Source organism: Gallus gallus, chromosome 21 (assembly GCF_016699485.2).
Source record: "Gallus gallus isolate bGalGal1 chromosome 21, bGalGal1.mat.broiler.GRCg7b, whole genome shotgun sequence".
NCBI lineage: Eukaryota > Metazoa > Chordata > Aves > Galliformes > Phasianidae > Gallus > Gallus gallus.
Window position 1 is genome coordinate 1,607,153 of NC_052552.1, and position 25,039 is coordinate 1,632,191.

Here is a 25,039-nt window from a genome sequence, read left to right on the forward strand (position 1 = left end):
TGCATGTGCTGGCTGCAAGGGAGCTCAGGGAGGGAAGAGCTGCGTGATTTATGCCTGTTGCTTTGCAGCCCTATCCCAACCCTTTTAATTCTTTCCTGTTTGTTTTTCTCCCTCCTGTGGCAGCATTTAGTCATCTCACAGCGTGTCTTAGGGAAGGGAAGTGCAAGAGAAAGAAGGAATGTTTTCCAGGAACACGCAGCATTCTTCCCAAAGTGGGTTATACAAACTGTGGTTCAGCAGATCAAACCCTTAGGTCTGGGCTGCTGCAAATGATGCTTACAACAAGTGCTGCTGTAAGGGAAGGGATAAAGGCAGAGCTGTTCAGTCGGAGGCCTTTAGAAAACATAGCATTGGGACATAAAATTGATTATTCTTTGGAGAGGTTTCCTTTGTTTTTGTGTGAAATTGACTTGAGATAAAATAGCAATGGGCAGAAATTTGGTGAAATGGATCCGAACTGTAAAGAACAGTGAAGGCATGAAGTAAGCTTAGAACAGAGCGTGGATTAATGCAAGCATCCGTCCTATCTTTAAATAATCCCAACCACAGGGAACAGGTGCTATGTGCCAATAATGGCAGGTCATACTCCTACTGTAATGCAGGGTGTGATCCAGCTTCTACTGGTACGAAGATTTCCCTTGATATGTTGGTATCCGTGAGCTGAGGACTTCATTGGAACCTAATTAAAAACAGGTACAGATTCTTCTAGGATGAAGTTTCCAGTCCCTTTTCTCCAGCTCTGCTTAGGCCAACCATGCCAGAACCCCCAGCACGCTGAGCATCCCTGATGGTTCAGCCTTGCTTTAAAGCTATGTAAGGAAAACGTGGTCTTTAGGGGAGGCTAATATACGATTTTTTAAAGAATAAACAAGAAACGTTCTCACTGATCTAAGATATAATTAACTGTGTTTGCACTGACACAAACATTCTGTCAGATTTAAATGAATATAAATGGTTGTTCAAAAATAAAGGATTTTTTTTTAAGAGCATAGTCTGCTCTAATGGGATCTAATAACTCTTAATAGTCCTCCATAAAAGTAATAGTGTACTTAAATCTCCACTTGGCAATAATCCGGGGCAGAAAAAAGTGCGTTTTAAAAATGGGAACAGCTCAAGGCTGCGTGTTCCCAGCCAGCAGCGACAAGCTGAAACAATACAAGGAATCCAGATAATGAAGCACGTATGTCTTTCCAGCACCACGCGAGTCAACAGCTTCCTCATTTACGCAATCAGAAGGGGAAAAACAGTTCCCCATTAATCCCAGCACCTGAGGTGAAAGGGTGAGGACTGCAGGGCTCAATAAGCCCTCGTATTGGTGTTGAATAAGATTCACAGAAATGAACTCATGTTGTGCTTTGAATTCTTTTCTCTTTTTCCATCCCCTCTCTCTCCTTGGTATATGCATTTTCTAACCTGGGGATGCTGGGAGTGCAGATTAAAGCCAGCCCTAGAGGGTTATGTAAACCAAATGAGGCCCATGGCGTGAGGCCGGGCACGAAACATAGGGCAGATTTGTATGAGAAAGTATATATATCTGTAAAGTTTAAAACGGGGTGCCTTTGGCCAGAGCTTGTAGTAGTGTTTCTCAGCACAGTGCTGCTGTGGAAGGCACCCAAGGCTTCTGCTCACAGGAAAATGTCCCGTCTGTTTCTTTTTGGGATGTCCCTGAGTGAAAACCTGAGCATTTTGCATTTTAAATTTTAAGTCACCTTTCATCTGTAACCAACTGAAAGCACTCCCGGATCTATTAGTTTAAAACAAAAGTGTGGCAACCTGTGGTAGGAGTATATTCAGGTGGATGATTTCTGTTATGTCTAGGTAAAGGAATTCCATCTGATTTTTTTTCATACTGGGAGCAAGAATTCCCCCCAGACTGACTTATAGCAGATCCCATTATCTGCAAAGGCCAAAGGGGAAATAGACAAGTGAACGATTTGGCTCTGAAATGAGGTGAACTAATTTGGAGAGGAATGAGTATTTCGGAGCATCTGGTGGCTGGGCTGACTGTGATAGCATGGATAAACTGCAGGAAAAATGAACGTTTGGCTTGTTTGGAAGTAGGCAGCAGTGGCCCCAGAGCTCCCTGGTGACTTGGAGCACGTACAAGTTCCCTGCGTTACCAAAGGTTTAAATTTCCTTTGGCTAAGCTCTTCTTTCCTACGTAATGTGTTCACAGCACTGTTCAAAGCAGCAGTGAACAGAGCCTGCTTAGGTGCACAGTCACAGATGTTTCTCCCATTTGGGCGATCTGCATGAGGCCATGGTGGCTCCGTGATGTGTTATCTCCAGGGTTAGTGATGGACGAGTTTCAAAAGGTTTGAAGTTTGCAAATAATTGATTTGGAGGAACTCCCACAGCAGTGCAGTTTATTTTGGATCTTATCAAAGCTCTGTTCCTGGTGGATCCGGAGCAGCAGCCACTGAGCAGCGGAGCAGCAAAGGCAGCCCCAGCCCTGCCAGAGCAGAAGGGATGGAAGTTTGTAAAGCATACAAAGGGAAGGAAATTGTTTCTGTCACTGTATGGAGAGAAACTGGTTTAGAGAACAGTGAGCAGCACTGTTTGTGTGACCATTACACCAGGATGGGGTTACAGAACAGACCCACAGCAGCACTGAGATTGCTGCTTCTGAATGGATCCATGGGAATGTTTCTTTCCAGTCCTTTGCAGCTCTCCATCCCCTGACCTGTTATTTAGAGCGTGCACTAAAGTTCACAATGAAGACGAGGGCAATTTCTTAAATAACACCTGGATATTCAGCCTTTGTGTTCATGGGAATTATTCCTTGCGGAGCTTCAAAGTAGATGTCTGGGCTTGAACAAGGGGGTAAATTATAACAGCGGGAACTCTCCCAGAGGAGTCTTTTAGAGAGGTCCCTTGAATTAACAAGGATGAGGACACAGAAGCTGCTAATTAGTTGCACTGAAATGTTCTTCCCACGTATTTTTGTTTTCAGGAAAGTGATGGAGTGGAATTATGAAATGTGTAGCCTTGGTTGCTAGAATCAGCTGCCTGCTTTCTGAAAGCATTTTGTGAGAGAAGGGTTGAAGAACATAAGAAATAACAGGCTTTACTCTGGGAGTGCAAATTGCCGTTTCTCGTTTGTTGCTATTCTCCTGCTAAATCAGTTTGCATGCATAAAATCCACGATTTCAGAAGTTGTTGCCATTAACTTTTGGTTTTGTGGAGGTAGCTAAATGGCGAAAGATAGAAGCCCAAGATAGCTGTTAAAACAGAGAAGTCTTTAAGGAGAACTGATGTCTTTTCTGGACCAATGATGTATTACGATCAGAAGAAGCAGACGAGTGATTTGGTGCACTATGGAACCATAAGAGAAAGCATTAATGATTACACAACTGCTTTCTTCCCCCAGTGAAACCATGTGGCACAGGGTCTTCTCTCAGCCAGTCCTCATCTGCAGCCCCCACCCAGCAGCCCCCACCCAAATGTTCTTCTTCCTGCAGCTGACGTCCACACTCTCCAGTTCATTGACCATCCATCCCTTTGCAAGCGACCAGCTGGATGGAGAAGTGGATTTTTCATTGTCGGTAAACATGATTTCTAATGGACCATCAGGAAGTACGAGTTCCATTACTGAAAATGGATTTCCAAAGATTCCAAGTATTAGGAGGATGAGTTTCTTTCTGTCAGCTGGTAGCATGAAGGAAAGCACTGCGTAGGAGGACAGGCAATGTCTTTGAAAACTGTTCAGCCTATTTATGGCCACAGAATAATCATTTCATATCAAAATAATATAGAATTAGTAATTCCTCATTATCCTTCTAGTTTTGTTAGAAATACAGTGTTCGTTTGGTGTCAAACAAAATTAGAGGCACTTTAGAAGTGATTATTATTAATCGAGCTCAGACTCAAGCGTTGATATCAGTGTATCGCCTTTCAATCTTGAAGCACTTGAGTTTTTTACTTTCTTTTTTTCCCATTTTATTGATTTCCTCTAAATCTCACAAATTGAATGTACGTCTGCAGGCTTGCCATTTTCCATTGTCTCAGAAACAGAGAGAATGGTTTTAATACATAAAATCGTATGAGATTTTTTTTTATTAATCAGAGCAGTTTGTGTGCTCCTGGAAGCTCCCTTAAGCCATTTGTGTGGGAGTTTTACCATCAGTTGAAAAGGCTCAAAATCAAACTCTGAAGAATTGGGCCTTAAGTTTTTAATAACGTTCATTTAATTGCAAGTATTTATTGAAGTGGTTGCACTGTCTGGAAGTTAAAGCTAAAGAACAACTTCTAAAAGATCTTTTGGTGAATTCCAGGTATGGGTTACATCTTGATAACCATAAGGAGAGCACTCCATCAAGGACTGCTTTTGCATATATTTACAATATAAGGCATCACATCCATCCGTTCTGCTTTCCCTTGGTTTGCCTCTGCCTATTTATGCAAGATATGGTAGGAACCAAAGAGGGAATTCTGGTCTGGTTGCTGTCGCCTGCACATCACAGACATTCGGAGAACGTTAAAGCACTGAGAATTAGCAGCATGTAACTTATAGACTGCACCAAGTCTGTAACCTTGTTGTACTTAGAAAAAGTAATTTCGTCTTGATTGCCTGTTGAAGAAGTCTGATTATTCTTTAAGAGTCACTTTGGAATGGAGCCTGAAGGTACAATATAAAATAATTGAATTGTGAAGTTCCAGCTGGTAACCTTGTCAGTAATTTGAACAAAGATCTTGTATCTGTAATTCAGAGTTTTAGATGGGAATATGAAGTGGATTCTACTAATACTTAATGGAATTTGCCCCCTCCTTTCTTCCCCCCGCCATTGTAACTTCTGTTCTCACCAACAAGCTCATTTTAATTGAATTAACGTACCAGTTGACTGTAGCATACTGGAATTAGAACTGTATGGTTGGCTCAGATTTATTTCATGCTATATCACAGTATGAACTTGAGGAATGATTTCCAGGAGACTAATTATCACATTATACTGAACTGCACTGTAATTACAATAAGTAGAGCAACAGGATTCTTTTTTATCTTTTCCAAGTTGGTTGTTGCAATTTTTGAGCCCCTTAACGAAACTTTAAAAACAAAAAAGGAAAAGTGGCAGAATTACCACTAAAAGAAAAGTGAAGAATGGCAGAAGTGTCACTAAAGCTCCTTGAGAAGTGACAAATTCTCCTGCAATATAAAACCCAGAGCCCTGGTACTGTGACAGTGGCTGTGAGCGCAATGTCTGTTGCAGGTTTGGGAGCTGCTGTCTCTGGGCCAAGCAGCTACCTTTCCAAATTCTAAATTGTTAATAACTACAATCGCCACCTCAATGAGAAAACAACATACTGAGGAATTCCAATTCAGTGCTGTTTGCAATAATGAAGCATGTACACAGGCGGGTTATTTTTTTTTTTTTGCATGGGTTAGAATCAGCTAGAAATGACTATATTGATCTTTTCTCAAAATTTAGGATGTACTTTTCTTATTGCAGAGGCAGCTTCCAAACCTGGCAATCAACTTTTTGCAGGCATCAGGATAAATGGCATGTTACTATGGCATTTTGGATGCCTTCTTATTTACTAAGCTTTTTAGCCTTGTGTGTTGCTAAGATGCAAAGCTGATGCACAAAACAACAGGCCATCCTTGTCTTAGATAATAAGGTCAAAGTACGAAGCCAGTAGGATGTAATCTTCCACAAATGGAATGTGTTCTACTTAGCCTTGAATCTTTTTAGTAGTATTAGAAGTGGTTTCTGATCAAAACAGGGGACTGGTTACTAATGACATCTAAATTCACTACTTTGATTTAATAGATGGTAAATTTGCCAATTGGAAACATGCTAAAAACACATGCACGCATGTGCTTCTATTCTGTACGCTCCTTGGCCACCTGCCACGAGCCGCAGCCAGTGACACCAACACCTTGATTTACTGTCTCTGAACAGCTATGTCTCATTTAATGAAATGCTTTAAAGAAGTGGTGCCAACCATTCCATGATGCTGTTATACCTCCCTCCTCTTTTGATAGCTCCCTTCTCATGTCCCAGCTGGTATTCCTTGGAGCTTTGCCTTTGGTAAACTGCCATATATTCTTTGCAAATATGCCACAGCTATTCACTTTTCCTTCTGCAAATGACTCGCATTAGCTTCTATTGTTGTTGCTTGTCACTGAGAATATAGTTCCTTCAACTCGCTGGCTGCTATTATTTTTCTGTAGCAATTTTCCCTAGCCATTAAGATGCATTTCCTCCCAAATGTTATGAAAATATATATATTTTTCATTTACTTAAAGTTTGTAAAGCTTTTCCCATAGATAAATATCTCCCGCAGGAGTGACTGGAGAGAATGCAAGAGGTTTCTGTTGTTGTTGTTCTTTTCCATCTGCAGTGCATTTTCTGCCCTTAACATTTCTGTGTGTGCCTTCCCCATTTCTAGGAATATATGTGGGAAGTAACTGTTAAGGGGAAAAAAGGAGAGCCTATTGATACACACAGATGTATTTGCAGAGAGAAGAGATAGTTTGGGGAGTATCTGTGGATAACGTGTTGTGCAGAAAGAATTGCCTATCTGTGCAGAAATGCAGTTGGGTAAAAGCACGTGTGTACCCTTCAGTTCTGATTTACATCGATGCGATTCTTATGCCAGCTCATATTTAAGCCCATATTATCATACAGGTTTCAGTCAATCTGGTTTGTGCTTTGCTGTGATGCTTCTTTTTGGATTTTGTTTTTTTTTTTTTATACCATTGTGGAACTTCAAATAGTAGTGGGGATGTACTTCTAGTGAGTCAGAGGGGTCTGTTCACCGCTATGGGATGGGGGCCCTTCTCGCAGGATCCTTGTTCAGTTTGGCATAGCATGGGTATGCTTGGATTGTGACATGAATCACTTCACCCATTTAAGTGTTAAAAACTGGAAATCTCAGCAATCAAAATTTCTTTGAAGATTCAAAATATTTTTTTTACCAAAGTCCATAGATAGGATGATAATCTCATATTTCTCAGAGAATTTAAACTTTCTCTGTTAGCAAAGGCATATCCCAGCCTTCTCACAATGTGAAAAATAGGGTAGCTTGGACCAGGGTCTACGTATGGATAAAGGGCTGTTTTTGCCCAGCTAGTTACCCTTTCTTTGTGGCTAATGATCACTTCGTGAATGCTAACAGCTTAAGGTGATTGGACATCACAAGGGCTGTCCTTGGTAGCCAAACAGCTGAGATACCATTTAGTGGAAGATCTGTTCATAGCGTCTCCATCTATCACTAGTGAGATTTCCACCATTTGGAGCCCCACATTTCCTCACTGTTCCCTGCTGGTTGAACACCAGCCCTCAGGAAAAGGTGCTGTAGCCAAAACTGCCCTTTATGGCACAGCCTTAACCAGAGAGCACATGCAGCGTGCTTGCAGCATATCAGTTCTGCTGCAGTTCTGGCTGCATTGATTACTACTGCTTGTGCTGTGAGTCACCTAACTTTCTGTTGTCACAGCAGTATGTATATTTTTAGGCTGTGGGGAAAAAATAATGAGACCAAATATTTTATACGAATGGCATGATTTCAATTCCTGTCTTGAATGTTTGAACGTTGCATTGGTCAGGTAAAAGACACTGTTATTACAGCTGAATGGAAAAGATAAAGTACACCTACTGTAGTGCAGCAAAAAAAGATGCACTCTCTACTTAGATTAAGTAGGCACAAATTGGAAAGGAGGGAGATGGAACTATTTTTCACATAACCATAATTGTGTGCTAATTATATCACGGAATGAAAGCAATTGCCCAATTATAAGACAATGTATCACTCTATCACAGGCAGCGCTTTGAAGGTTTATGTACTTTAAATTACTGTGACATTCCCAAGGCTCTTCTGTTTACTCATTTGTCTCAACATCTTCTAGCAACAGAAGTACTATGACTAAAGCTATTAATTAATACATTCCTTGTTTCTTTGCAGAAGTTACGGTGTCCTGTTCAGAATGAGTTTATGCTGTTTTGTGAAGTAGCTTGATTTTCCTGTTGCACTGCTAATGACCGCTCTGGGTTTGATAGCTCAGAACAGATGAGGTAGGTTTTCTTCTCAAACCTCCTTGCAAATGTTTGTTCTGTCAGCACATCCTCTGTATTACTGAACTTCTGTTCCACTCTGAATTTTAACACGATGGGGTTCCTAACCTCATGGTAGTAGATTCTCCAGTCATGCCAATATTACTATGTTGATGCCTGGAATGAGGAAAGGAAAATCTTACACCACTCAGCATTGCAGTGTGCCTAATAGGTCAACTAACAGTGTTACTTTGGTGCTTGGAAGAGGATGTATCCTTCCACGGAGCAGTCACCCTCAGGGCATCCATATCTGCAGTAGCAGCACAGGAAGAGGGAGGATCTCTTGAGCAAACGGATGTCAAGATTTCTGTGTGCTATTGGCCAAAGCAAATTGTCAAACCCCATGAATAAATCAATAGATTGTCAACATAGATCTCAGTGTGTGGGGAACCAGTTAATAAAAGGACTGCCACTTTCTATAGCATCTTCATTTCACAGAGAGATTTAAGGTGCAGCCCCAAGTACAGCACACTGCAATATGCCTTGCTGTCAAAGTAGAGACTGGGGAGTGTTGACTTATTCAGCAGTTTCACACAAGGACAGGCTTGACAGGTGGCACCAGAATGTGAGGTCTGTTTCAGATTCTTTCATTAATTTTTTTGCAAACTTTAGTGGCTTTTGAAAGGAACCATATTGACAACACTGGAGGCTGCACTCTTCTATGTTATCTGTAAAATATAAATGGGAGAGGGGAGAGCAATCTTACCTGTTTGTAGTACAGTTGGAGACCTCAGTTTTGGCTAAAGGACACTGATACTCATGGCAGTTAAATAACACTGCAGTTAAAAAATTGAGTTAGAACATGAATGGCAATCAGCCTTCGCTGATGGCAGAAATCATAGAAGGCTTCTCAGGCTATTACAGCCGTTAATGTCCAGGGCTCACAGAGGTTAACTGCATCAGTCCAAAAACTCCTGTGGACTTAAAGTGATTTGAAATCAAGCCTCAATATGGATTACCAGAAAATGCAGAGACAGCTTCAAAATAGCCAGCTGACAACAGTAACTGTTATTTAAATCTCTGATATTCCATTAACATCATATTCATTGTTTAGAGGTGCATGAGGGGTTTCTGGACTGTTTCCACTTACTGTTAAAATAATGAAGGAGAATAACAAAGGTAACAATACCTAGACTCTTCATTAGGACTACTTATTAACTACATGGTGTCACTTTTGTTCTACTTACCCTTTTCCGTTGTTTTATTTTAAAGGTATTTGCCTGACTTTATAGTTATTTATTTTGGAAATTTATCAGAACTTTTGGTATCTTGCATTCTTTGTGGAACAAATTTTATGGTTCTTGGTGCAGTATTAAATGAATGGCTGTCTGGGTCACAAAAGCCACTATTCAAAGTGCTGATATTTGGCACCTCACCATACGTTCCCAGCAGAGGCCAAGGACCAAATAGTTTTAGAGATGCAATGACCATCTGCCTCTTCTTGGTGGTTGCTCGTGGTTGACTGAGCAATGTCAGGAAAGCTTGTCTACTTTGCCATTTTTGGGGACAAGTCAAGGATTTCTGTACTGCCCATCTGGTACCTGATCCTGGCATTATATTCTTTTTTCATTTTTAAGTTAATTTGTGTTCCTCCCCCATCTTCCCTTTGACAAAGAATTTAAATCACCTACTGCTCAGATTTCTTTAAGTGGCACATTAGATGGTGGAGACAAATGTATGACTGTTTGTCCCCTATGTTTTGCTTCCACAGGTGATGCTGGTGGACGGCCTGCTCCCCTGGTGCAGTATGGCCTAGGTGTTTGTCATGTCTAAGATATGTAAGTAACCAAGAACTTGGTATCTTCCTTTCCTCTACTGTTTTGATATTAGTGCTTTGGCACATAAAAAATGCCAACAGATGCCATCAAGTGTAAAGAGACAGGTGGTGTCAATGCGTCAGAAGAGGGACTTCCTCCAGAAAGATGGCACTTGCTGAGTTATGTAGGCTGCCCATGCAAATCCTTACCCATGTGACATCTCTCTCCTTGTGAGACAGCCCTAATGTCCTTGTGAGCAGGCAGAATGCCATTCTCAGCCCATGAATAGAAATTTATTCTAGGTACTTTATTAAAAAAAAAAAAAAACAGATTTTTTGTGTTAGATTTACAAGTGGTGCTTCATGTTTTCTTGCTGCATGTGTGTATCAGATGGAAATCAACATGACATAATGGGCTGGGTAAAGGTCTGAAAGTTAGATAGCAACTTAGTCTTTCATTTGTCGCTGCTGTATGACTTTAGTAAAGTGGCTGCATCTTCAGTTTATCATTATCATCTGTAAAGAAGTTTTGTGGCCAGATTTCCTAAGGCCTTTGTTTTTTGCATTACGCAGCTCACGTTCTCACATTAGAACTAGAGCATAGAAAGATATCTCCTCTTACCTCTTCCATAGTTTGTTTCACATTATGACTAGGCAAGCTGTGAGCCCAGACCTTTTCTTTTTGGCATCAAAATCCTTAGACAGATAATGGGATTAATTCCCTAATATGGGTAGACAGCTTAATGAAACATCTAATCCCCAGAAAATGAAAAAATCTGGTTTTTTGTTCTTCGTCACTACTGACCTTTTCTATAACTCACTGTTATATTATTGTTCTGGTTTATTAGTTCATGGTTCTGAAATACAGATTGAAAGGTAATGGTTCTCTCTTTTTGCTCACTTTTGAGTCAAGTGGCCCAGCTACCATCCTTATAACAACTGAGTGTAAATGTAGGGGATCATACTTTCGTTTTAAACTTACTGACTGCCAGTTCAGTCTTTATAGGCTTTGTTCTCCTTCTCTCTCCTGAAGATGATACAGCCTGTCCCCATGATGTAATCTAACAGGTACCAGTTGTAGGGTTGATTGTATAACCTGTGCAGTCTACCCTGTCACTTCAATGATGGATTCACATGATGGGAATGTGTTTTGACTCGCATAACCAAAAGTGTTACTCACGTGTTCCACTTAACTGAAATGCATCTTTTCACAAGGGAGAGGAGGGCTCATGACTTTGATTCCAGATGTATGAGCTTCTAGTAATATGACAGCAGAGGGCTGTGGTTTAAATCCCTTCATATACTTTGATCTGAGAGCTGTCCTACCAGACATATTGAGACCAATGTGTTAAGTGGCCAGAGTGAATTATTTACATACCCCGTAACTGAGTGCTCAAATAAGGGTCTGCATATTCTATGTGGAAACCAGTCTGTTTGCTTGCTATCTTTTACTATCCTCACTTAGTCTTTTCTGAGTGCTAGGGGCAAACTCGGCACTCACTTTTTAACATTCTTTCTTTACAACTACTGATTGCTTGAAGCTAAAGAGGAGGTTGCAGGAAATGTAATTAATGGCAGAACTTGCCTGCTGCAGCTTTTCAGAGAGATAAAGGGCACTTCTCTATTCCTTTCCCAGTGATGCTGTAATCTGTTGCTAAGGCAGTGGCTATGCTGTAACACAGTGTTCTCTCTCTCATTGTATTTATGAGCAGGTGGAGCAGAAATTGCTTGTTTTCCACACAAATAGCTATAGAACAAATGTACCAAAGGAAATTGGGGGGGGGGGGGGGGGGGAAGGTAGAGGAGATCCACAACATGATTAACAGGAAAATAAAAGTTGTGAGGACATGCCATATCTGAATAGTAAATATATAAATGAAGCTGATCATTGAGCACCTTCTCAGCGTGAGGCAATCCAATTCATAGAGCACCAGCCTAAGCACCAAGAAATCGTTGTTTTATTCTTAGCTTCTCCACTAGCTTGCTGAATGGTTTTAGCCAAGGTGTTTTTTGGCTCTGTGCCTTGGTTTTTCCATCCATAAAGAGGGTTGCTGATTCTCTGTAAAGATGCATGAAAGATGGTGAAGAAAAATACTGGTTGACATATGGATTTTACTGTCACAAGAGGTAGGAACTTGGCAAAGGACTGGGAAGAGCTATTACTAAAGATGAGTTCAGAAGGACGTTAGTAAAAGCAAAAAAAACCTCTCCAAAGGAAAAATGATTCAGTGTGGAGGCTGCTTGTATTCCTGTTTTGTATAATTTTACAAGGCCAAAGAAGAAGAATCCAAGCCCTCCCAAGTCCATTTACATCACTGTGCTGTATCTGCAGACGTTGTTACCTTGACATTAATGTACAACCATTCACAGTGCTGGCGTTAGCACAGCACGTTTTGCCATCTATCAGACACATTGCACTGCAGAGGAAAACAAAGGCAGATGAAGTGAGAAGTGGGAGTCATGAATCATTTAAAAAGAAATAGCACACACAGAGCCCACTGCAAAAAGCGTGACGGCATCACCATTCAGAGCCCTGCCAGGAGGGCAGAGGGCAGCCACCACAGCTCCGGGTGGGGAGAGGGAAGGCACGTGCTGCATGGGGCTGAGACAGCGCCTGCTTCGTGAGCCATCCTCAGAACCTGAAAATAGAACATCTTCAGCTCAGTGTACCCAGCACACATGCTGAGTTTATAGGGGTTCACTCACACGTGCACACAAATGTGTACCGGTGCTGGAGGCGGAGAGAGTCCTCTCTTGTGAACCCTTATATCTATTTTGCATATTCTGGAGGCCTGATTCTTACTTCAGTCTCCAGGCTTTTACACTGGTATGGCTTCAGTGAAGCTACTCTTGATTTATGCTGTTGAAACTGTTAATGCAAAAGGGGGATAAAGCCTTTAATCTGTGGTGAGAGGTACCGTGGTTCCACACGCAGTTTATATACATAAGGGTGGAAAAAAAGAAAGGCAGGTTCAATTACTAAAATGATTCCTTTTCCATTGCATTGTGTAGAAGCAAGGAGGGGAAAAAAAAATCAAATCACTTAATGCAAGGAAAAAAAACACACAACAACAACAAAAAAACCAACCTGTCAAGACAACATTTTTAACACTTACACCAGACAAACTGTTGGATTTTAAATTGGCAAACAGTCTGTTATGACAGTCCTTTGATGGAGCAATTCATAGAAAGAAAACTATCAGGAAAACTCCGCTCTGAGCAAGTGGTGCTTCTACTCGAGAAGATGATGCCACTCAAATCCAGATCAAAAAAGAGTCACGGCAATAAAAGACTCCACAATGAGATTTGTGTGGGTAGAACCAATCGCGGAGTAGAATCTGAAAGGCAAGAGCAGGCTGCTGAGCCGTGGTGGTGCAAAGAGGTACTGAACTGTGCTGCGTGTGCAATCACTGCTGCGTCCTCTGACGTTTCAGCACTGCGCCATCTCCGGCTCTCGTAACAACAGAGGGAACGCAGCAGCTTTCAGCAACCATTTTCTTCTACCAGAATGATCCATTCTGCATTCTAGAGCCCAAAGGTCTAACTGAGGTAGCCTTGAACATTGCTGCACTTAGAGTAGCCCAAAGTGTAATCAGCATCACTCAGAGCTGCTGAAGGTTTCTGCCTCTTCTTGGTGCTGCCTCAGTATGTGCTCCCCAGTGACAGTCTGTGCTTTCCTCAACCTGTGTATAACGGACTCTGTAATGCAAGACTTAAGGAGGAATCCTATTTCCTTTTCTTAAAATACCTTCAGGTATTTTGGGATTTCATTGGGAAAAATCAGTATTGCCAATCTTATCCTAATAAAGGCACACGCCTGTACTTCAAAATCATGAGTGGCATAATCATGACTTTAAAAATAGAACACTTTTTAATAAAGGCTGAGGTATTCAGATGACATTCAAGCAGCTGCATCTTCAAGCGAAATAGCACATATTATGGTATTGCTAATAAAATTTTAAGTACTGGCAACACGGTACTTCATGCAATCACAGTCTTCAGAATTTGTATTCACTACTTGAATTGCTTTGAGCTGACGCATCACATCGCATGGAAGTACATCTAACACAGATTCCAGTTTGGGATCTAGTGGTCACCTAGTGACTGTGATGCTCCCTGCAGTGTCAGGCTCCAGTTTTGCACACCCAGCTTTTCTCTTTCTGTCCCAGGCTCTCTGTGTTACCTTGAGGGCAGTCACCATTCTGGGCCAGCCTGGGACTGCAGACCAGAACACATCTTGATTCTTCAGTTAGGTCAGGGCTGTGGCCAGAATGCCAAATCTCCCACTGCAATGCTTGCTAGGAGCACAGAGAGCCTTCCCCAAAATGCAGAGAATGCTATAGAATTACATGCTGCACTTTGCAGCCCCAGCTTTCCAACGGCAGTAATAGCACTGCCTGATATCACAGAAATGTTCAGAAAATTCAAGATTTTGAAGTACTTTGAGATCTAATCAGAAGTGCTACAAAGTGTTGTTAATTATGGTTAATTTGTTCGTTGACTAGATGAACATAATTTTTAGCGCGAGTTTCTCTGATAACAATGATAATGAGAACTAAATAGGTATCTTAATGTGATTTTCTGTGATTGTCAATATGAAATTCACTTGCCATGTGTTTCCAGTAAAGCGTGCATAAATTTAGCTATCAGAGCAAAGAATATTCAACTAGAAATAGTGGAACAAAAGCTTTAACTAATGCTTGTAATCATAGTATGTTCTTAATGAGTGACAGGTGCTCTTGTTTATGTGCTGCTCTTGCAAACCCTCCTTTTTCATTCGATTCGGTTCAATTCACAAAAACGTGCACTGACGTTGCAGTCAAACAAGTGGTTTAAGGAAAAAAGGACTTCCAAAATTCCTGCTGGGCTCTACTTTTCTCTTTAAACTTTTTCTCTTTGCTGAACATCAGCAGGAGTGCTTAAACTTTAAATCGCTTAAATGGATGCTACACCTACAGCTGGATGAATAATTCAGTTCCCAGTCACTGTCTGACTGCGATAGGAAGAGGAAGGAGCATCCCTGAGGGTCTGATTGTGTGAGCAGAGGGGGAGGGGAAGGCTAATTAATTACACATTTACAGTGGGGAATACCTAAAAAAAATATCCACTTAAGTACTGTTTTTTGTTACATATTGCTGATCACAGCTGAGAGCACAGCATCAAGGCAACCATCCTATTGAGAACTTAACTCTTTGAGGGCTCTTAGCAGGAGTTGGAAATCCCAAAACAACCAGCAACAACAAAAGCCCACCACCACCAACACCAGAACAGGGTTATGTTTTGTTAGATTAGTGCTTCATCTGAAGAATGATTCATCACCTGCTGATGTCAGATTCGTTATTGATGCAACTGCACTGTGGATTTCTTTTCTTCTCCATGTTATTTTCAGAGATTTTCTCTCTGAAAGCAGTGCTGAGCTGGCTGCATCTCCTGGAGCGTTAAGGCAACATGGTAGTATTACCATTGACACCAATGCAAATTATTTTTCTTTTGGCACTGGAAAGATTTGTGCTGCCAAGAGAACTATCTCTAGATTAAGCTTTTTTTAAATACTGTAAACTATTTTGGTAGCAGCAAATTACTGTTGCTTGGTGGTACGTGATCTCTGACTATTTTTAATGCCCGTGTGACAGAGCTGCAGCGTTCTCTCCAGTGTACACGAACAGTCATTTTCTGAAGGAATCAGGGCCCCTTTTATAGCAAACCCATTTCCATTCTCTGCACTGCAAACAAGAACTGCAGTAGTAATTGATTTTCTCAAATAGCGCTCGAATTATCTCTAATAAAAACCTACAAATTCACCAACAATTTTTAATGACTGCTTTTGTTCCGTATTCCCATGTGGGTTTATAATTCCTTGTCGTGTTCTGCTCTAAAATTGAACAATAAGGCTGTGTGCTTTCAAAAAACCTGCTGTATTTCATCCCCGAGTAGGTCATGGCATAGCATGTGTTTGGGAAGAGGGTGATTACTGAATGCTGTGCATTTTGAGGCATTCCTATCTCCAGCAGGCAAAACCAGTTGGGAATCCACTGTTGTAGGTCTGCATCCCTTGCACCACCCATTGCCACGAGCATCCAGACAGACAGCTCAGTGAAGTGCAGCCAAATAACAAGGGTGTAGGCAGCTATGCTTGATCTGTGTTGGTTTATTGTGGGATTGTTTCCTTTCATAATAAATGACAGAAGTTGGAAGTTTGAAATACTGAAACTCATTGCTACTGGTGGTGTTGGTGTCGGCGTCCATTCTGTCTCCCAAGGCTTGGGTATGGTTATCAGTTTGCAAAATATTGCAGAGTACTTTGAGTTCAAATGTTTTGGTTTGGATCCTCCAGTTCAACTGCATGATATTTATTGTAAGTGTCAGGGAGAAGACTGGGCCTTTAAGCCTTGTAGGTTCACCTATACCACATTGTGGCCAACATTTCTGTCCCCTTGAGACTTCTCTGTCATCTTTGTGGCAGGTATTCCTGCCTTACCCATCTTGTTGGTAGAAGATCCCTCTTCAGGCAGAGGAGTGCTATATAACCAAGTTACGCTGAAAGGAAACAAGCCCATTAAATTTAAGCAAGTTTAATAAACAATATTCTAAAAGAAAAACAAAAAGAGAGGTTGCAGCTCTGCTGAAGGGCCGTTAAAAATTACCTGTTTTTGTGCTGGGTTTAACATTATGCTGACTTCAATACTGGAGTTCAATGGCCAACCTTTGGAAAATGATATGGTCTTATTAGACAGCAAATTCTTTTACATTCGTTCTCCAGAGTCAAAGATGTCTCAGCTTAGCATGATTCTCGTCCATTATTTTTCATCCCCAGTTATTAGTTGCTTAATAATACCAAAGATACTGGTGAAAGAAGAATTCTGCTCTGCTAACATTCAGCACTTGTGTAAAACCTGTTTCCATCTTCTCCCTTTGAATTCCTATGGAACGCTGAAGGAAATGCTGCTCTCTGACTTGGGTTCCCCATTTGCAAAGTGGTGTCAATATAATTTATTCAGTACTGTTACATTATTTTTAATTACCTGATGTAATAGGATAGGTACACACTTTGTGCTTCAGCAGTGTGGTATTCTATTGAGGATACTAGTTGGGGATAATTATTAACTGGAGAGCTAAATCTATGAACTGAATGACAAGGTAGGGGTCTCTTGTTTCTCACATACAGACTTGACTCCTTTAGATAAGTACTGTGTCACAGACTCTGTGATCCTGGGCAAATCTTAGTGGATAACATTCCTTCTGGCTGGTTTAGCTTGAGTGAGAACAGTCTGTCTTTTGCTACTAGGCTCAATAGGTAGCAATGTCAATTGAGGTTTTAGGAGATGCCATATCATGAAAGTTTATAACAATGTTCAGAGTAATTTAGTTCTGGATTAAAATACAGCTGGCAGGAGAGATGGGCAATTACCTACTCTTTAATATAGATAGAGGATGTATTCTTCCTCCTGGTTATTATTGTCAATACCTATTATTTCAGAGCTACTGGACATGATCATGCCTCGCTATGGCGCAGCTTCCACAATGAGGTCACCTGCAGCTTGCAAGTACAGCTGTTTCCCTTGCCTTCATTTTTAATTCATAGGATTGTTGTGTTGTGTTGGTTTTTTTTTTCTATCTGCTGTTTATTCTGCGAGCCCCTTTTGGGCACATTGATGCCTCCAGCATGCTTTGTATGCCAGGGAATTATGGGTCCAGAGATTCTGCAAATCTGCATCCCAGCCAAAGCCTTTGAAAGCTGCTTCTTTTGAATGCCATGCATTTGGCTCGCACCCCTCCTCCCTCTCTCTTTCTCTCTCTCTCTCTCTCCCCCCTTTCCCTCCCTTTTCTCCCCTCTCTCTCCCACTCTCTCCTTTCCTTTCCTCCTCTCTTCCCCCTTCCCACATCTCCTCCCTTCTCTCTCCTTCCCCTTTTACTCTTCTTCCATCTTTGCCCTTTTACCCTCCTTCCCCTCTCTCCCTTTTCTTTTTCCCTTTTTCTCACCTAACGGTCCCCTCAGTAATGATGGGAAATTGCACTGCGTGGTGAACTTGGCTGGAAGAGCAGAGGGTGCTTTTCGCTCTGCAAAAGATGAGCTGGAAGCCTTTCTGCATAACGATCAGGAGTATTCACTGCAGTCTGCACACCAATGTCTGTACGATTACCCGCGCTCTAGAAATCCCCCCTGAGCACCCCCAGGATGTCAGACAGCTTGAGAAGGTGTTCTGCCACCCAGCTCCTCCATTAGCACCCTGCGATGCCCACTCACTGCTCCATCAGCAGGGTTTACATCCTTTCCCTTCTAGTTCCCTTTTCCCGACACTCTATTTTATTTTTAAATATTAAAGCTCTCTGGGTTTCCCTCGTAAATCAGTGTGTGAAGTGCTGCTTCCTCGTAGCTGGAGGCTGCTTTCCCCCTCTGATGGACTGTAAGCAGTTTTTCTAAACCCATCTCTTCCTCCCATCTCTCCTCCTGTCGTGTCCCCCCACCCCCCGCCCGAGCGCAGCGAGCTCAGCTGCACATAATGACATCCAATCTGTTCAGGAAAAGAAAAAAAAAAACCACACACACAGGATGGGGAGAATATTTCCCTTTGATTTATACAGAAGCTGAGTTGGCAAAGAGCTCAGCTCAGAGGTGGGTGGAAGGGGAACCAAAAAGCAAATCTGTGATGCACGGGCGTACTCCCCCCCGGGGTGGTGCCAGCCAGCGCAGCAGCCGAGGCCGGTGGAGCAGCTCTGCAGGTTCCCTGCGTGCTCCTATCGCCATGCAAACACACACCCACGGTCTGGGGTTAATTTAATTTTAAAATGACATTAGAGATAACACAGGCCAGCTCATTGGCACTAGGCAAAACACGTGGATCCTTGTGTAAGCACAGCACGGTTTCTGCTCAGGGAGAGGAGAGTGGGCCACAACCGAGGGGTTATGTCGTATATTCAGTCTGAGCTGGGGTCAGTTCTCAGATGAGAAGGACACAATTCAGGTAGGAGGAGCGAGAGGATTAAAGACATAAAAAGAAAGAAAGAAAAAGAGCCTTATGCTGCAATTGAGGCACCGTAGTGTGTTCTTCTGGCAAAAATCGTAATATCAGGTCCATTAAGCCATATTACCATATATAATAGTTCTTTCTACCTATATTTTTAGTTCATGGAAGACAATGTACAGAAAGAAACCAAAATGAGCCCTAGTTCTGTATTTGAATGTTTGAGGACTGATCATGGTACGAGGACAGCAAGAGCACGGGCAGGACACATGGGATTGTTCCTTCCCATCCTAATCAAGTGGTGTGTTTGGACTCAGTGATCTTTTGGGTCTTTTAACCGAACTGTCCTAGTTCTGATTCTCATATCTTGTCTCCAGCATGAGGTACCACACAGCTGTTCTGAAATACTTCAACTGTGGTCTGTTCTGTCCTTTTCTTTCCAGTTTTATACCTGTCCTAAACTCACAAACAGAATTTCATAATGCTGATAAATTTTGACTTGAAATAGGCCTGAACTCCCACACTTGGACACAGGTCCTGTACCATTTCAATACAATACTGGGTGTATTTCATGGGCAGAACAGAAAAATACTTAACAAACCCAGCCACGATTTGCCATGCATAACTGCAGTGAAACCGATACTGGCTTGTTTAAAGTTTTGCAGGAAGGAAGGATGGTGGCAGATGACAAAGTGCTGCTCACCCCAGCTGTGAATGAGAATGGGTGCCTGTTTTATGGAGAAGTCTCCAACGATTCTGATTGTCTGAATATACCCCAGTTAAAATGCAGCCTAGTCTGAGGGCCATGGGGAGTGATAAACACTGGCAAGCAAACTTGATGTCGACAGCAGAATCCAGATTGCAATAGAAATTAAATGTGTGTGTCTGTTGTTATTAGAGATTTAACCAGATGACCTGGCAATAATTAACGGGGAGCTAAATTGAGAAGGTCTGTCTCTCACTGAAGACCCATCCCTGAAACCTAGCCATTGTGAGCACAGGTCTACTGCATACGAGAACCTGGTGAGATGTGACTCCATGTCTGCCAGAGATGGTCTCCAGGGAGAGAGCAGGAGTGCCTGTGTGCCAGGAAGCAATATGCATTGTAAGGTTGTTTGTGACCCACTGTAAGGATGTGACACCAGAAATCTTGCTGGCTGGGCTTTTCCTTGGCTCAGACCCATCTGCAGACACAAAGCCAAGCAAAAACCAGGGCAGTCAGCTTGAGCTATGCTCATCTGTCCACAGTCACTGTCAGTGGTTAAAAGACTGTGCTGAATTGATCAGCAGTGGCTGCTCTGGCACAGGAATGCAGCTCCTCTTGCATAGATTTCCAAGGCATGCAAGGTGATGGTTTTCCTAGGATGTAAGAGACAGAGTATGGAAGAGAACACTGACTTTCCATCTCTGCTCAGAAACACGTGTTTGATTCATTGTGATTTTAATAGTATTTGAAGAGCTGTGGGTCAGAGCCCAAGGTCTTGATGACAAGGCAGGTAAACACAGTTAAGCAGATGTTGTGTGCTTTGTTCTGGACAGCTCAGGACAATAAATTGTGTGTGTTACTGCAAGGTAGGATGGGGACTGACATAAATCCATAAAGTAATATAGAATAATTAAATAAAACCCATTTCATAGGTTTCATTTACTTAATAATATTAAAATAGTACTGAGAACTCCAAAAAAGTCAGAATTGTGCTTCTCAGTGCTAAACTGCAGCTTAAAGCTGCAGTCTCAGCTTCAGCAAATGCGCAGTCCAACTTAGAGTGCAGTGTAAGACAGAGGGTAGGAGGAGACAGTGTTCAAAGCCTTCCCCCAGGGAATGGAACCAGACTTCCCTGGGTCCCTAGCCATGACTGCATGGCTTCTCAGCTTCCCTTAGAAATTCTCCTTTTTGCTGGTCTCTATTCTCTAGCACAGTGTAGTTGGTTCAGGGTGGTCGGAAATGCATACACCAATATCCCTGGTTGGCTTTTGAGAGAGTAGTGGTCTGCAAGCTTGGTACTTAGGCACAGTTGTTCAGTCTCTGAATACCTCCGTTCCCACTGATGCCACAGTGCACTGCCACCTGCCCTGGGGACACTTCGTTTGTCCTCCACAGACTCTGGTGGGGACCCAAACCAATCATAGCCAGACGGCCCGTGGCCAGAATTGCTGCAAAACTGAATCACTAAGATAATGCCCTTCTGTTTTACTTCTCACGAGGGGTAACTAGTCTCAGCACTCGTCTAGATGACAATTAAAACCTAAACTCTCACCTCCACTCTCAGAGCCTCTTCCCCTGAACAAGATCTCAGGCTTCTGCTATCCCCTTCAGTTTCTGTGTGAGAACGAATTAGTTTCCTCTGTGTGTGTGCATGCACATCTGAAATAAACAGATTAATATTCTGGTAACTAAATTCTTACCCTCTCTTCCCTGCCTCAGAAGCATCTTGCTGCCATCTCCCTCCACCAGAACAGTAAGCCGGAATGAAACGTCTGATTCCTGGTAAGTGCTGTCAGCACAGCAGCTGGGAGAAGAATATCTGAGGGAAATGCACAAGTGCACTGGCATTTATTTATTTCCTGGGGATATTTATATAGGACAGACCTCAGAGCACAAGTGCACTTGATGCTTCTGTCAACCAAGGAGGGGAAATGGGACTGCAAGGCAGGCTGCGCTGTGCGGTCCTTGCTCTCAGAGCCCCTTTTCGTTGCCATGTGTGGACCCCAAGGCTCTGCAGGCTGCTGCAATTGAATCCCTGAGTTTACATATTATGGGAGGCAAACAAATGTGCAACATGCAAGGTTGACACTGTGGTCAATGATTTGATTGTTAGTTCTCAGGTGCATGGTTCCCCAGGATCGCTTGGCTCCTTTAGCCCTAATTTCTATAACTGAGAAAATATTAATAATCAGTTATGAACATAAAATCCAAATTCTGATAGATGCTCACAGTCTTGTAATCACTCTTGGAATGCCTCTCTGTAATTGTGTTTTTTTTAAAGGAGCCACCAGTGTGCAAGGTGAGCTGATGCAATGGAAGAGAAACAACGATGAAGTTGTTGCAAGCAGCAGTTTGTTTATCTAAGGGTCTGAGGGTTGCTGCTTCCTAAATCTGCACTGACTTCAGTGGAGTTCTAGGGAGATGATCAGTCCCTCAGTTCATTTGCATAGTTCTAGTTGAGTAAGTAATTATTTCTGCCAGTGAAATGCATAGGATCTCTTGTGACTTTGAAGCTCCAGAACCAAATATATTAACCAATTGCAAAGAGCTTCCAATATGTGTAATTGGGCGTCTCATACTTCCTTGGTGGCATTAGAGCACACAGTGCTGGACTCTGATGGCCTTCTTCTGCCATTTCTTCAGTGCATGCTCTCAAGCAAGCAATGCTCCCTGTCCATCTCATGGGCTTTTGTGTTTCTCACTATAGTCCCTGGCTGTCTCACAGCCTGTAATGTATTTCCCTAATCCTTATTCTCGTCAAGTAGGAGAGCATTGTTCTTTCAGCATTTTAGATAGGAATCTGACACCCCGGAAAGCTAAATCAGTTGGCAGAGCTCATATGGAAAATCTGTGTTGACAAAGGAGAGTGAACACAGTTTTCCCAGCTGCTGCATTAGTGTTGTAATCATTGCACCAGCTTTCACTGGGCTTTGCTAGGCAGCTCTCACACTTCAACAACAGAGATGCCAGAATAGAATTTTTTATAATTTTTTGTATATTTGATGTTTTTCGAATGCTTCAGATTGCTCGTACCGTATTCTCTATAGATAATCTTTTACAACAAAAATGCTATCCGTACATATTGCTAATTATTTATGTTTCAATTAGGTCAGTTTCTTCTTCACAAGCAGGTTTCTTTCATATGAGAGATAAGCCTCTAGGTAGGTACAGCCCCCTTTATCTGGTAAGGTTTCTATCTTGTCGATTACTGGAAAAAAACCAGGAGCATCCCAGTGCTATTACATTGTTTAGAAGTCCTCTTTTTAGGAGCTGGAACACATGCTACTGTGGAAACAGCACTCCGCATCCTACTTGTTTTTTCTTCACAGCTGATGTGCACCAAATTGTTTCTGTAATTGACATAATCTCTATTCTGTTCTCATTAGATTATTCCCCACCTACAAATATTCTTCATAGGTCTTCATCCATGAAATGACCTGCTATAATACAAGCCATCCCAGGGAGCCCACTGGAACTGGTGCTTACATGAGTAAGCCTTATAGCAATTGATCCCAAGCTATTTAGACTTTAGTCACTTCAGTTACATTCCAGTCCTACAGGGAGGCAGGATGACTGCATACAGCAGAACAGGCTAGGAACATTTGATTCACCATCACAGATTCTTCTGCCCATCTCTGCCTATTTGATTTAAAAATATATACATGCCAAGGGGCTTGATATGTCTCTTGTGCCCCATTTAGCATCTGCTGAGCATCCCAGAGCAGCCTGCAGTGTAACACGAGTCACTGGAGGATAGATTTGATAGAGGGAAAAAACAAAGCAATTGATACCCTCAGGCTCCAGAAGTCTTCAGACTGATTCCTGCTGACTACAGGCAACAAAGCAATTTATGGCAACATGGTTGGAAGTTTCTTTTATTTCAAAGCTGCTAAACCTTTCCTGGCACATAAAATCACTTTTCATAAGGCAAACCCAGTGAGCTTGCTGGGTTCCCCAGGTCTCAGCCCCAGGAAGCTTTTAACTGGAGTCAAAAAAGGCATTAAGCACTGGGGAGGAATCAGGGTGACATAAAACAGAAATCAGGGTTTAACACGGGGCCATGAGGAGCTTAGTAAAGATGAGGCTTTTTGTTTCCCCTGCGTGTGCATTTCCTCTCTTAGCCATTTCTGTTTTGCCAGACCTTCAGCGTAGCTCTTTCCCTGGAAGTGGCCTGCGATGTCCAATGAATGAAGTGCACTCTGCAGATGGAAGCTGAGCTGTTTGGAAGCGGGTGTTTGGAAAGTGGTAGCCAGATTATTTTATTTTAAGGCTCTATTGCAGCAAAAGGCAGGAAAACAGACAGGGGGAGAGGAGTGAGTGGTTCACTGGCACTGATTGTCTACCACAGCAGGTTCAGCACTGAAATCTGAGTGACTTCTCTCTCCAGATGGTTGGTGGGAGCTGACTACCCAGATCTTTGCATAGCATGCTCCATAATGAAAACGTATGGCATCACTTGCTATCTTTTAAAAGCTCTTTTCTTCAGCCCAAGTATAGCTCGCTGTATAATGGATCCCTTCTTTGCCTGATGCAGAAAAAAAATGGATATCTGTCACATGCCTAACCAGGGACTCCTACCTAGGAAATCCTTCATTTTGATACAGACTGGCTCATACTTTTACAACTACATGAGCCTACAGCAATGTCAGTGTAGTCACACTGTCCTTTTGATGTGCCACTGCTGCTCTCTTCACTTCTACTGTCACTGAGGCTTATTTGTCTTCTAATTCAAGTTATGATCCTGGAGAACACAGAGGATTTACATTAATTTAAAAAAATCTTAACGTGCAACTACACTGACTCTACAAAAACATCAGTGTAGATTGACCAATTCTGTGAGAATTGAGAAATTCACATAATCTCAAGAATATATTTTTGCATGCTAACAAAACAGAAGTTACTTTAAGGAAGGTAAATGGACGTACAGAGTCATGATCTTCAAAATGATGGGTAGCCAACATTTCCATTTATTACAGGATGCATACCAGGGTCTGGCTTTTCTAGAAGTGCAGTATAATGTTCCTTGCACAAGAGTACACAGTGATTTTGCACAGAATGAGGAACAGAACTTTCCTTAGTTCTGGTGCCCAAACCAAACCACTTCTCTCAGTGTCATATAACCAAGAAAAAGGTTAAATGTTTTTTGCTCCTGGATGCAATGATCTTGGTCGTGATTTTCTCAGCTGTGTCAGATTTCCATACAAATCATGGGACAAACTTGGGGTAATTTGGGTTCTACTCAGTCACCTCCAGGTAAAAAGAAGTCTAAGTTCCTAGAGAGCCATTCTCATGCTCTGGTTAACCTCAACTTATGCGTTACATGCAAAATGTATAATGCAGTGGATTCCTCTTGTTTCTTCCTCTTTTTGTTGTCCATCTAAATGTGGCAAGATCTGGGAAATGCAATCAATGAGAAGGATATACAGGAAATAGAAGCCATAAACAAAAAAAGATTGGTTGAGTCTCGGTGAGGTCTGGAGTACAGTTGTTGAAGCTAATCACTGGTGACCCAGAAAGATCTGAAGCAAAACAGAATGCTTTCAAGATGGAAATGTGCAAC

At 42.1% G+C, this 25,039-nt stretch overlaps 1 long non-coding RNA gene across 2 annotated transcripts in view; it reads left to right on the plus strand.

Moving 5' to 3' along the window:
- The window catches only part of LOC107054921, a 138,446-nt gene that overhangs the window by 48,493 nt on the left and 64,914 nt on the right, over window positions 1-25,039 (plus strand). For both annotated transcript variants that reach the window (XR_005841414.2, XR_005841413.2), the window contains exons 3-4: window positions 7,906-8,015; window positions 9,766-9,832. This is a non-coding gene — a long non-coding RNA (uncharacterized LOC107054921). The remainder of the gene's footprint in view (window positions 1-7,905; window positions 8,016-9,765; window positions 9,833-25,039) is intronic.